Source organism: Episyrphus balteatus, chromosome 3 (genome assembly GCF_945859705.1).
Source record: "Episyrphus balteatus chromosome 3, idEpiBalt1.1, whole genome shotgun sequence".
NCBI lineage: Eukaryota > Metazoa > Arthropoda > Insecta > Diptera > Syrphidae > Episyrphus > Episyrphus balteatus.
The window spans coordinates 19448967-19464261 of record NC_079136.1 but is presented as its reverse complement, the minus strand read 5'-3'; the positions used below and the strand labels follow the sequence as shown (position 1 = coordinate 19464261).

Here is a 15295-nt window from a genome sequence, read left to right as displayed (position 1 = left end):
TTTTGCCCGTTTCGGATGCTACACAATTGCCCTTTTTTAATTTTTTCTCTTTTTACACCCACTGTTTTTATTTTTCCCAAAAATGAAAAAACAATCAAAAAATCGTTTCGGGCGTGACATATCTTACGTTTCGATCGTAACGAGTACAAAATTTTGCATGGATAAAAAATTATTTTATTTTTACTTATTTTACAAAAAAAAAAAAAAAAATTCCCTATAAGGTTTTAATATTTATATTTCATTTCTATTAAAGATGAAAGAAGTGCCCAAAAAAATTATTTTTTTTTTTAATAATCCTCAGTCGTTGTAACCTGTGTTTCTGTTAATATCAACAATGTCTTTTTTCTTGCATAGTGAAAAAACAAAGAATTTTGGACTCCAAAAATTCATCTAATTAAAAACAAAAAGTTTGAAAAAACGCTTTTTGGTCTATACAATAACATTTGATATTAATGTGTTTAAAACCTCGAATTTGTTTATAATTTTGTAATTTCTTAACTCGACTTTAATACGCAACAAAAAACATGGCGTCTTTTTTTGACAAATATAATTTGTATATGTATACATTGTATATAACCAACTAAAACCACAATAAAAATTTTGTTGACATCTTGTTTATTCTTTGCAGAGTCATTTCCCCCAATCATATCAAATTAATTATAATGACAGATATTGGCATCAAAATTTATACAAAGAAGAAAAACAAGAACAAAAAAAAAAACCCAAGGGAAATATCAACCCCTTAAGCGATCCGATTAATTTTCATAGTCTTCTCTTCTTCATTAAATTTGTCTGTCTCTTCTGTCATTATGTGCGTTTTTATGATGCATCAATGTGTACAAAAAAAAAGAATTCACTTAATTTATGACATCCTCAAATAAAAAAAAAAATCACATAAGAAAAGCTCATTTATTAAGATGAAAGCAAACAACATTATTAGCATCATCATCAACAAAAAAATCCAACTGCAATGTGCAAATAAAAATAGAATACAAAAAAAAAATTAGGTAGGTACCTACAACATTTTCTCTTCTTTTTCGTTTTTATATTTTGAACTTCTGCGCAGCTATAAATAGATTTTCATAAAAGAAACGAATAATTTGCTAATCGTGAATAGTTCTTTGAGAGAATAAAAAAAAAAAAAAAAAATCAACAAAACTTTAACACAAACCCTTAATGCAAAATAAATTACCATTCACGGTGATCGTCTCTCGTAAGAGAAGAAATAAGAAAAAAACTGTTGCTGTTTCTTAGGATAATTCAGAAATTGATATCATTAGAAAGCATAGGGATTATTAATAACAGTTTTTTCTTTGTTTCCTTGACAAGGACCAAGAAAAACTAGCAGCAGGAAGGCAAAAAAAAATAAGGCAGCTGATTGATTTAACTCCAACCCATGTTAAGGACACGTTATTCTTCTGCGCGTTCTCTCTCGAAAAAAAAAAAACAATAAAAAAGGAAAAGGAAATTGAAAGAAAATACCTACATCCAAAGTGTATCTACCTGAGAGCAATTCTATACATTTGAGAGGGTGCTTGGCATAAAGGCCAAAAATGAGGATAGATACAAATCACTGTGACCTCGGCTTCCATCTACACCAGAAACAATAACAACAAGAGCATCATATCAGAAATACAGAAGCAGATGGTAGTCCTTTTTTGGTTATCCTTCTTCATCTTCATGTCTCAAGTACACCTACACACTAATATTGCCGCCCACTCAAAAAATTTTAACACCCATCGCAGCTATCTCGCTGAGAAACACTCAATTGTGTGTGGTTTTAGAAAAAGAACTAAGGACTTTTTTTACAAAAGACACATACCTTTTTCCATATAAAAATACCTATAATAAAATTGTATACTCGAGATACCAAGAAGAGGTAAAAAAAGAAGGAAGTAAACAGAAACAAAAATTCTGCTCATTTTTATTGATCTCTTGGTTAGTAGCTGGTATGTGTTCTCCTTGGTAAAGTTGAACCAAAGTTGAAGCAGAGAAATGTTGTGTTATAATATTCTCTCTTCTTTTTCAATATAAATGTTTCCATCCAAACTCAACTCAACTACTCTGCTTTGCTTTGCTTTGCTTGCTTGCTGCTGCTTTTCTGCTGAATTCGACCGAAACTCTCAAAACAACAGATTACATTAATTGCGATTGCGACTTTTCTGGGCATGGGCAATGCGAATATATTCACAATGACGACGACAACGAACGACACGCGATGCATGGTATGGATATGGATGATGGTTAGGCTGGTATGGTTGGTGTGCTGGTGCTATATGGACCATGATGGTGGTACATCCGATGAATATGTTGTCGTTCTTCTGTTTCGTTAACGTGAACCAAAGTAAGAAGACGAGGCATAATACCAAGAAGAAAAAAAAAAACAAAAGTATTGTGTATTGCCAACGTTGACACTTTTATGCTCATAACGGAATAGGTAGTAAATAAATAATTAGAATATAGGTATTTAGTGACCCTTAACAGTGTTTTAAGATAGTTGACATTTGCTGGGTAAAAGATTTCTATGTTTACTGAGATTTGATTATTTTGATATTGATTGATGAGTATCTTTGAGAGTTTTCTTTGCCATCATGGCATATATTTTTGAGAGTTTTAGTTTTTATGTCGAAATGCCGAAAGGTAGGTACTCTATAAGTTGATGAATGATTCAGGTGACTTCACCTTTACCACGTGCCAATAACAGGTGCACTTATTCTTGAAGATTTCAAAAGATGAACAGTAACGCCCTTTTTTTAACCATAACCTAACTTAAATTCATTTCCGGTTTAATTTCAATTGTGCACTAACAAAAGAGCACGAAGAAGTCTTAATTGGGGTAATAGAACAGGTGCTCTTATAACCGGTGATTAAATGTACTGTACAATTCAGGGCCAGGTAAACGTGAAATGAAATAAAGTAACAATGTCTGACAACCGACTTGATAAGTGTAGTTTTGAATTTGTGTGTTTTGGATGGTTTTTTGGTTCAGGTAGTTGTGTCTATTTCATAAATCGGCTGGGTTTTAGAGCCAATTTCTGTAGCAACAAACTAGCGAATCTGACAAATTAATAGGCAGATTCAAGAAGTATTCGAAGCACCAACATACAAGTCTATAAAAGTCACTAGGATACCCTTACCCCTTTGAATTGGGGCAGACCCAAAAAAGTAAGTATGCATGGAATTTGATGCTAATTTGATGCCAATTTGATAATAATTTAATGTTCTGATTTCGAATTTGATGTTCAACGATTTGACCTTCAAATCGACTGCAAGAGCAGAAATATTTTGAAGTCTTTTTATCTATAAAGGCCAAATTATAGACAGAATTTGATGCTGTGCAAAAATTTATTTTTAAAATTTTCGATCCCTATACTAAACTAAACTAAACTAAACTAAACTAAACTAAACTAAATTAAACTAAACTAAACTAAACTAAACTAAACTAAACTAAACTAAACTAAACTAAACTAAACTAAACTAAACTAAACTAAACTAAACTAAACTAAACTAAACTAAACTAAACTAAACTTAACTAAACTAAACTAAACTAAACTAAACTAAACTAAACTAAACTAAACTAAACTAAACTAAACTAAACTAAACTAAACTAAACTAAACTAAACTAAACTAAACTAAACTAAACTAAACTAAACTAAACTAAACTAAACTAAACTAAACTAAACTAAACTAAACTAAACTAAACTAAACTAAACTAAACTAAACTAAACTAAACTAAACTAAACTAAACTAAACTAAACTAAACTAAACTAAACTAAACTAAACTAAACTAAACTAAACTAAACTAAACTAAACTAAACTAAACTAAACTAAACTAAACTAAACTAAACTAAACTAAACTAAACTAAACTAAACTAAACTAAACTAAACTAAACTAAACTAAACTAAACTAAACTAAACTAAACTAAACTAAACTAAACTAAACTAAACTAAACTAAACTAAACTAAACTAAACTAAACTAAACTAAACTAAACTAAACTAAACTAAACTAAACTAAACTAAACTAAACTAAACTAAACTAAACTAACGAATCCAGCAAGCAAACGTCGATTTTAGAAGATACAGTTTTCAGCGGCTACGATTGTTTAAGAACTAACTGGAAGCAAGCTCAAGCCTTTACCGAGGCAAATTTTGAAAATAGTTAAAAAGTTTGAGATTTTAATCTCAGCTTAATGCTCAAAGCTTTACATTGTTTTCTAGCACAAAATACTTGGCTGTCATTCTCAAGAAGAGAGTAGTTAATTTATCTTAAGAAGAGACTATTCATCAACTCAAAAATAGTTTAAGCGACAAAGAATCATCCTAGATCAGAGTTCAAGTTAGTACGGACTTCACTCAAAGACTAGCGAAGGTCACCAAAAAATATCTGTGGTGGTAAAGAAACGCGAATGATGTGCGAAAGATCGAAACATAGGCACGACTTAGCATTAGGATCAGCATTTAGACAATCTGGTATGAACAAGTTTCCATAACATAAATTAATAGATCCTCAAATAGAAAATCGAGTTTGAACTTGAAAAGATCTAGAAAAATCATTCCTCTGTTTCAATTCTTCTTTTTGCAGAAAATCCTACAAGTTGAGCGGGGTGGCAAAATTGATGGTGACGTTTTTTACTCATGAAAAGCAGTCGTGTGAGAACAGTTAAAACACCTATTGGATAGTTTCTGTTTCCAAAAAAAAGATGATGTTATGACTTTTAAACTGATAAAATGATTTGAAGGAACGCAAAATTCATGGCTCTTAAAAAGCGAATATTAAAATATCAAAAGTTTCCGTTTAACTTTGGCATCCAGTTAGCCGGTAAATGAACAATTTTGTGGCACGAAAATCACCATGACTTACAACTCTCAAAAATTCTTGTATGTGGTAAGAAGACTGGAAGAGCCCTACAATTTTCAGTCAAATTCGAACTACCAAGGTACTTTTGAAGTCTTTGTCAATTGTTCCTCTCCTGAAAAAAAACCTCCGAGTGGTGAGAGCCAAATTGGAACTTTAGAAGTTTTTGACGTGACAGTTCGTCGCACGCAATTTACACTAACTGAAAAAAAAAAACAATAAGTCTATGCTCCATTAAGTTTACCCAACGCAATTTCATTCAATTAACTCCCATCTTATTTCCTTTAAAGTGTCAACACTTGCACAACGTTAAATAAAAAAACTTTAGATAAAATATACCAACACATGACACGGAAGCTTATGTTGTTGCTGGCTCTCCTGTGTTGTGCGTATTGGGAACAAGGGTCGTTCAAATTCATATTCTTTGCTTTTTGCATAAAAAAAATATTAAAAAAAAGTATTTTTGTGTAGTAGTGGTTGTTGTTGTTGTTATTTTTTTGTTAGCTGTGCTCTCGGGGTCGATATTTGAAAACTTGGAAAACCATGGAAATTAGGGTGAGATTCTCGCTTAATGTTTTTTTTTTTTTTTTTTTATTCTGTACTCGCCTCCCTTTTTTTTTAATTGTTTGATTTTTTTTTTGGTAGGTTGCTATTTCTCTTTTGTTCTCTTGGGAATTAAGTGAACAGTTTTTGCGTGTCGAGAATTTTTGAAATTAAAATAAATTTTTTTTTTTTTTGTATATTTTTTTGTGTGATTTATGAATTATGATTGGAAATATTTTTTTTTTGATTGTCACCTATCATAAGTTCAGTAAGTAAGTGTCATAAAACATCATTAATCAAATTTTATGTTTTTAATTTGCTCTTGCTCAGAGAAGAATGAAATTCAAACATCTGACCTTTGGCAATTTTGAAAAGATTACGATTTTTTGGATCGATAATCAGCAGACAGCAGCAAAAGTTTGCTAATGAAAACATCAAATCTGAGTCGTGCATAGAAAATTGCAACCAGCTGATGTTGGCGATTATGATTACGAAGATGATGTTTTTTTTGGGTAAATTCAAAAATAGCCCCCAGCTGGAATTGCATACAAATAATAAATTTTATTTCAACGAGGAAAATTACTTTTAATGGAATTTATACGTTTAAGTACAGTATCTATAGAACCTATATAAATACACACATTCCTTCCTGGAACAATACCATCAACAACCCTCGTTTTTGCCTCTCAATTCTATTTGGTTTGCATGCAACACAACCATGAAGCAAAGTCAGAATAAGTGAGTGTTTTTTCTTTTGTTTTTTTATTTCACTCAGTTGGTAGTTGGAGTTAAGAAGTTTTCTTGGAAAGAATTTTTTTTTTTTCGTTTTGCTTCTTTAGGGTGCAACAATTTTTCATTTATAATTTATTAAATAGTTTGCCTTTTGATTTACTTTTTGATATTTAGATACTAGATTTATAGATTGTTAGTTTGATTTTTATCGTGTTTTATGGAGTTACATGTTGCTAGTTACCACGCCCTAATTTTTGTCCATGTAAATTTCTCTCTTTTTTTTTTGTAACAGTGACAATGTGGAATGAATTACTTGGTGGATTGTTGGATATTTTAACTGTTGAATTTCATATTCAGAGTTGTGACTTATTTATTGGAAAATTATTATAAAGTAAGAGTACTTTGAGAAATGGAACTTAGTCGTGACATGAATTTAAAATAAGTATCCTTCAATTTTGCACACTCAAGAGCAAAATTCATGAAAGTATTTGAAACGGTCAGATAAAGTTTTAAAAAACTGTTACAAAAGGAAGATGAAATTGTAAGCGAAAAAGGTTGCTTTCGATATTTTTAGTCTCTGTGGTTTCTATTGTTACGGGTGTGACAATTAAAAACGCTATCATTTTATGAATGATTTCGTCGAATTTTTCAATAAAAAAAGAATTCAACTTGATAAGGTAGGTACTAATTAAAACTCAAGTTTTTTTTTCATAATAGCACGAGTACTTAGATTTGGTTTCAAGAATATACAATTTAGGATGCGTTACGGGAGTGATCTTATTAAACATGTTTTTGTTTTTATAGGAAGTCTTATTTCCTTAAATCTAGTATGCTAATATTTTTCCAAATTTATATCTGAATGTTTATTTTTAGTAATCCTTCCACAATGAGACAAAAAATATTCGTTTGAACTTTTACGGGCGTGACAGTTGAATATAGAAGAAACTTAAATTTGGTAATGAGTTCTTAAATACAAGGTACCTTCTTCATAATTACACACTTGATTAATTGAAGATATACTTGATTTCTTGATTTGAAGAAAATATATTTAAGATGCATTACGGGCGTGACCTAACAAAACATCTGATTTTGGAATAGAAAATCTAATTTTCTTAAATTAAAAAATGTTGCAAAGTAATTCTTTTTTAAATGTAAATCTAAATGTTTATTTTTAGCAATCCTTTCACAATGAGACACAAAACTATGAAAAATTATTAAAAATATTCCTTTTAATATGTTACGGGTGTGACCGCTGATTTTTGATGTGATAAAAATGGACACGTTTAGCCAATTTTGATTCGAAAACATCCGAAAGCTTTTTTCTACTGAAATTCTAAGGAAATTTCAAAAATTCTTAACTGAAGAAATACTAGGATTCCTCCAATAAACCTACTCAAAAAATCATAGCTCGACTCGGAATTCGCTGAGGCACATCAAAGTAAAATGGAAGCTTATAGACTGCGTCTGAAAAAGAAAATTAAGTCTTTGCGACAGCTCTATGCAGATGAGAAAAAAAGAAGAAAGCTCACCACCTGCTTAGAAAGAAAAAAAGAACAGGATTTTAGAGGAGAAGTAAGACGTTAAACAAATGATACAAAACAGAGATGATGAGCTAAAGACAGAGCTTTTCAAACACCACGGAAAGGATTTGAGGATAGGATCCGTAGGTATGCGTAATAAATGGAAATTCAGTTTTTTTCAGACTAGAAACATCCTCAAAAATTCTTATTTTACCTTTTTGTTTTGCTTCTTTAATTCCATTAAAAACGCAATTTTTATTTTTATTGTATCGATATATTTCGAGGGCCTTTTTGCCTCATCATCAGGATCTAGTAATAAAAACATGCGTTTAATACTAAAATACATTAATAAATTTATAGTTATACCTACCAAAAATACTAACAATAAATTAATGATTTAATTCGTATCTCTTTTCTTATAAAAATTATACAAATTAAATTTTAACAGACATTTGTTTTGATATAAAATTTTTTTTAAAACATTAAACAAAGTTTATAGAAGTATTTAAAGTACAAAAATATCTTAAAAATTTTGAATTTAACTGTTTCTTAAATTGGCATCGACTATTAAATTGTAGTATGTATTTGTGTAATCAAAAATATTGATTTTCTTCTCTGCGCTAATTTAGAGACAATAGCCTTTTGAAAATCGCATATAAGAACGTGAACGTCTTAAGCCATTTACTAATTAAACTTAAGGGCTGGCAAGTTATCCATTATGATATTCACACTGTTACTAGATTGAAGGTGCAAAATGAGAGTCGCATGACTGAAGATCAAGGTTTAGCTGGAAAAGACTATTGAAAAATCAAACAAAGTACACAGCGCTGAATTGCCATTTTAAGTACATGAGCCTTTATATCTGAAGCTCTAATTTACTTTTTGCTTGACTTAACGATAACGGTTCGAACAAAAAAATTAGGGAAATTCATTTGGTACCCAAAAATATCCATGCCTCGTCATGAGAACTTTAAAAATAAAAATAGAAACAAAAGATGCTCTATTAATTGAAACTCTCAAGCCACTCATCAATAATGCAAATTTGGACAATTAACTTTATTATGATATAAACAAAAAAAATATGAAAGCAATAGAGACACATTTTTTTTGTAATCTATACGATTCCCTATGAGATAATCCTAACAATTTTGTATATATTTTTCTCTTATAAAGTCATTCAAGAGCAACCCCCATTTAACGAAGCATCAAAACATCTATTCAAAATATGAATGTGAAACTTACTTGAAAAAAAAAAAAAAACAAGATTCTCAAAAAGTTTTTGCCCAATGTTTTTATTATTTTTTTGTATTTATTTAACGAGGTTTGTTAGATGAATTGATATTCACCCTCATATAAACACAAGGAAAAAAAATATTTGAAAAAACACTCAAAACAAAAAGACATTCACAAAGTAATTCTCACATTGCATGGTGAACATTGATACGTTTTATGACGGAAATTTAAAAAAAAATCAGACACGTGTACGTTTAGATGATTTATACTCGTTGAAAGTTAATTACTAAAATTGAAATACTTATATCAATCATATTTCTCGGAGGTATATCTATATATGTATGTGTCTTTATTTCCTTGAAGATTAAATCGGAAGCAAATTGTTTGAAAGATAGGAACTTAGCTAATTCTATCAAATCCAATTAAAAACGTTTGCAAAACATTAGATATAAAAAAGGCTTTATTCAAAATTGTAGAAATGCTAAAATGTTTTCGGGTAAACTTTTTTATTTTAAGTTTAGCGGAATAAAATCAAATTCTACGAAGGTTTTTAAGGAAAAATTTGATGAAAGTGTAGTCACGGATCATCGAAATTTATACACTAGCCCAAAAAATTAAGGGAACAAAAAAAATCGTCATTTTTTTTTAGTGATTTTCGATAGGCTGTATCTCAGTAAAAAATGATCGCATCATGACAAAATAAAAAGCATGTGAAAGCTCTATTCTTCTAGTTTTAGGATTAAATGTTAAAATATTTTCTTTCTAACGGTAAAATAGCTAAATTATTGGAAATGTTCAAAAACCAACATTTTCCAATTTTTTTTCGTTTTTACTGTTCTCCTAAGAAAGTGGGAAAATTTTTTTCTGATAAAATGATTATTATTTTTAGAAAGGCTATTTATTTGGCTTTAAGATTCATTTTGTTTCAAACTTCTACGATTTTTTTTAGACTGCAATATCAGTCATCAAACCAAAAACCATACTTTTGACTTTGACTATCAATATCTCAATAACAGATCACTGTACAGAACATTCAAGGACAAATTTAAAAACTTCAGTCAATTCTCTACAAAGAAATTAAGTTTGCTTTGTTAAACAAAATGTTTTCATATTTTGGAGATTAATTTAGAAAAGCTATCAAAATAGGCATTTTTACGGTTTTTTAGAAAATTTACCGCTATTTTATTTCTATGGGCGATAAGATTAAACTGAGGCTTAATTATTGAAGCCTAATTAACCTGTAATTAGTATGCAAAGTTTCAGACTTATTCATCAAGCAGTTTTTCTGTTGTGAGGGTTTGAACTTTTGAGATGAAATAAAACACCATATTTCTGCAGGTCTAAATGACTTACTTCTTGTAACTTTTTTATGAGCAAATCAAATCAAAATCAAAATCAAACTTTTTTATGAGAAAAATCAAACTCTTTTGAGTTTATTTGATAATTTTATTGAAAAATATCGTTTAAACCAAGGAAAAATTAAATGTTAAAAAAAAAAATTAAATTTTGAAAAAAAAACCTTTTTATACCATTTTTGGATACTTTTCCTAATTTTGAAAATTTTTTGTTTTTCCTTGGCTGTACAAAATTTTATCATCTTTAACTGGTTAAGCTAAAAACTATAAAAAGTCAGAAAATGTTGCTGTTTTTCCGCGCACTGCGGTATTAGCGCAGGTCTTTCGAAGCTGCAAACTTGGGTTTAAACTACTGGTATCTATATTGAGAAAATCCCAAAAAATCATTGCAGTGCAATTATTAATTTTCCAAACAGTTTGATTTAGATAGTACTCATTGGTTTACACGTTTATTCAACTATTTTTCGGAATGATTTTGCGTTGAAGACGATAATTTTAAAATAAAAGTAGAATATCGTTGGTTTAAAATATAAAAAAAAATCTCAAGTATCGATTTTTTGCTACTTTGTAAGCATTTCCCTAGCTAACTGTGGTTTTCTTTCAGGAAAATAATATTACTTTTCTGGAGGTTTTGGGTGTGTTGAAGTCGAATCCGAAATCAGAACTCTTCTATCAACTCAAGTTTTCGAGATATTTCCGTTATAAAATCTCAATAATCGATTTTTTGCTATGTACTCTTTAAATATTTCCCTAGCTTACAGTGTTTTTTATTTTATTATTACAAAGCTTGGACGTACCGGGTTCATACATCAAAATTAAAATCTTCAATTTTTCAACATTTTTTAATTTTTTTAGGTTAGAATTTAGGTCAAAGATAATTTTAAAAATTCTTTAACCACCTTAACTTAATACAAAATTTAATTTGATATGAAAAGTGGCTTCGAATCATTTTTAAGTTAGGCTTAGTTTTGGAGATCAAAATCAAAAAAATTGAAAACCGAAAAGTGTTGCCGTTTTCTCATAAATACACCAATGGATTTAGTAGTATTTTTGGCAATAAAAACTCTTGAACGATATGTTCCATTCAAAAGGGCCTGAAGGGAAAGGAGATCGAAATACATACATATATAAAAGCAAATTCATTTTTAAATATCACAAAAATAAAATAGTTTCCAAAAATTGTTATCAACCAAACACACTTGTTGATTCCCTTTTTGTTTACACCTTTCGTTTTATTCTCCAGAAAATTCGTATTGATGTTCAAGTTTTGTTTTGATTTTTTTTTTTTTATAATTTTACTACCACTCATATCGTTTATTCAAATAAAAATAAAATAAAATAACAATTCAAATCGTAAAAATACCAACTCATCCCTATATTATGAGAATCACCTGCCCATAGTAATTGAACAAACTCTCCCAACCACCGATTGACCAAAATGTCAAGCATCAGCAACCACCGATTAGGTTTGTGATTTTATGTTTTGTTTCGTTTTTTTATTTTTCTTTTTTTGTGTTTTGTTTTAGTGGACGTATTTTAGATGCTGTTTGCCGCCATTGATTTAATTGTGTTATTAATGAAAACGAATGAAAAAAGAAATCGCAGTCACCATCATACTCTTACCTTCCAACAAAGAAAATAAAATCCAAGATAAATTTATTGTTATGGGGTCGTTTAACCGAAAGCGTTTTGAGAAATAAAGTACACTACTCGGTTGGACATAATGGCTCATAAAGTTGTTAAATTGCTTGTATGAATGCAATAATGTTTATTTATATGAAGGTTTCCAGGTGTATAGAATAGGTTTTTGATATTTCTTTTATGTTTCCTCTGACAACTAAAGTCAAAAGCTGTTAAAACGTCAACAGTTTTTGTACTTGTTTGGCATTTCTTTGTTTTTTATCGGCTAAAATGTCTTAAATCTGTTAAAATTGTGAACAGACCTCTATAGCCAGCGAACGAACAAGACGCTTTCACTGATACCTCATTTGACAAATTAAGATAGATAACTTAGAAGTTATGAATGAACAAATGAAAAAAAGTTTTTAAAAAATCATATGTTCCCTCATAACTTCTAAGTTATATATCTTAATTTGTCAAATGAGGTATCAATGAAAGCGTCTTGATCGTCCCCTAGTTAAAGGCTATGTTGCGTTTTCTAATACGGGGCCGCCTAGAGCCAAATGAAAATGATCGTCATTTTACAGCCAATGTGTCAATAACATTATTGCAATAATCAACAAAACTAATTTTTGCGGGATTATATATGAAATCGTTGATCCAACAAGTTTCTGTCCTTAGATTGGCTTATTGAAGTCAAAATAAATGCATGTTAACTTTTTTTTTTGAAATTTCTATCTTGCCCTTAAAAAAAGGTGTTTTAATACATTTAACACAAGTAAAAAGAACGTTTCATATATTTCTTTTGAGCATTTTTTATTAATAATAATCTGAGTCGGGGCAAGCAAAGAAGGTTCTTTTAAGCTTTCAGCGTTAGCTTCCTTTCGTTTTTGGGGGGATTGCATGTTTGTTTGGGACACTTTCACAAACCTTTATACAATCAGGAAATTTTTTTCTTCTATTCCTCAACCCAAAAATAAATAAAGAAAAAATCCAATCCAATCCCTTTTGGCTTCAACTCAATTTCAGCATACTTATATACACTATACACTTCCACTTCATATTGATATACATAAATTATTTATTTTTATGATTATCTCAGTTGGTCATTGGGTTAATGGCATTTCATGTTCATTGTCGTTTGCTTATTTATTATTTTTTTTTTTGTTTCTTCTTGATTTTCTTCATTTTTTTTTTTTTTTGTTTCTGACTGGCAATGAGAAGAAGAAGCTACTATATAATGCAATTGCACCTAAATGAGGTCAAGTTGATATAAATTTTGAAGGAAAATACATTTCCTTCAAAATCAATAAAATCGAAATGAGTACCTAGATATCCAAACATAAAAAAAAAAAAAACTCAATATTAACAAAAAAAACAGCGGGGATCTCAAAGGATTTCAAAAGGAATAATAATAATAACTCTCAACAAAAAAATAAAAACAAGTTTAAGTCAACACAGTGGACAAAAAAAAAAAGGAAAAAATACTCAAAACAAAAAATTCCAGGCTATTTGCATAAAGATAAAAGAATTAAGTCAAATAGGATTCGATCTGTTCGTTTTATAGAAAAATAGGGTTTTAGTATTGTAATAGTAGGGAAGAGCGTGTTTTTTTTTTATTTTTTTATATATCTGTGTGGTGTGTGTGTTTCTTTTTTTTTTTTGTCTTTTATAACCAGTTTTTCCGGCAATAGATAGCTCGGCAGGACACCAACGATTAAAACATGTAGTTTTACTTTTTTTTGTCTTCGCTTTTTATTTACTAGCCACAGCTGGTGGTTCTTACATATTTATTGTTTTTTTATTTTATTGAAAAAAATGTTGAACAATAGGGATACACTTCATTGGAGAAGTGTGAAAGAGACAAAAGTATGTAGACTTTTTTTTTTGTAAATTAAAGTCAATAAAAATGCTGGTAGTTAATTTATTGCATTTGTTCAAACTCTTGTTTATGTAACAAGTATTGTTGTTGTTTTAATTTATTAAAATGCGTTATTGTGAGAGTTATTTTGGAGGAGTCGATGAAATTATCACTTGTTTAGGTATAAAACTTTTGGAAGTGATTTTTAACCTTGAAACTCATGAAAAGTTAAAAAGTATTATAATGAGAGATCTTGGAAGATTTGGGACAGGTGATCCGGTATGGAGCTATTCATTGTTTTTTTTTTCTAGTTTATTGGGCATGATTAGTATGACAGCAAGTTTAAATTAGTTGACAGGTCTGCTGATTTTTTCCGAACATTTTGTCTAGATTTACATAATTTGGATGGGAAAGGAATAGATTTTCTGTTTGAGATACTCTTGAACGGTACTCTGAATGGTGAATGAGTTTTATAATTTCGGGACTTGTGCATCGATTCGCCAGTTTATCTAGTCTTGACAAATCTATACCTACTTTAAAAGAAGAATTTATATCAACAATCATTATCCCGATACCCTTTGCATTTAGGTAATTGATTTTCTGACGTTCATTCTGCTTAAATGGGTTCTCAATGAACTGTGGCCAATTAGGATTCCAACCAACGGGGACAGTTGAGACTTATTTAGCTAAAATTGTCTGTTTTATTTGGCTTGCTTTAGAAAAATGTTGGGCGTAGATAGCCGACACTGGTCGGCTCTGGAGCTTGAACCAAACCATACTTTTCTAAAGAATTTTTGTGTGCTTATTCCGAATTCAAAGTCAAAATTCCACTGGCGAGTCAGGTTTTCGAAATATTTTAATATTAACAGGTCAAAAACTTATTTCTTTGTTAGGTACTTTGGCGTTCAATTTCAATGTTTTTTTTATAAAACTACTTATGCAACGTCCAAAAGCCATATTTTACCGACTTAAATATGTTTTTTTTGTTAATAATTTTTTTCTAAAAATCGCTCTCGATTTGGAACGAATTAAACTTTTGAAGAGCATTATATTCGAAAAGCGATATTTTGGAGACCATTTAAAGAACAGAGGCTTTTTTAGGGCTTCAATTTATTGGAAATTTTACTACCTTCAAGACTGAAAAAAAAATACATCGTTTTTGTAAAAAAAACTAGTCCCAAAAAGATTTGATCACCAAAGACTCTTATTTTGGTATTTTTTGAAATCTTCGAATATGTTACGATCGACACTTGTGGTAAGAAACTTAATACATAATGGAATTTGACTTTATCGATAACTTTACTAAGCTTAAGCATTTGCTCCGGTTCTTTTTTCTACATAAAATAAAGTTCCTGATGTTCCACTTTACGGCTCTATTCATTCATCCGTTATGTTGTCTCGCTAAAAGCTATCCTCAATCTTTTTTTCAGATGGTCTTTACAACCTAACATCAACATGCCATTTAAAGTTTTAGTGGTAACGCACTCAAGATGCTAATTTTAACTTAAAATCAAATTTATAATAGTGAATGAAATACAGCGGCTCAATTTCAAACACACACAATACCTCTTTGAA

The 15295-nt window shown here is 29.7% G+C and overlaps 1 protein-coding gene across 1 annotated transcript in view; it reads right to left on the bottom strand.

Annotated features, from left to right (window-relative positions):
- The window catches only part of LOC129917069 (uncharacterized), a 110474-nt gene that overhangs the window by 70407 nt on the left and 24772 nt on the right, over positions 1-15295 (bottom strand). The window lies entirely within an intron of this gene.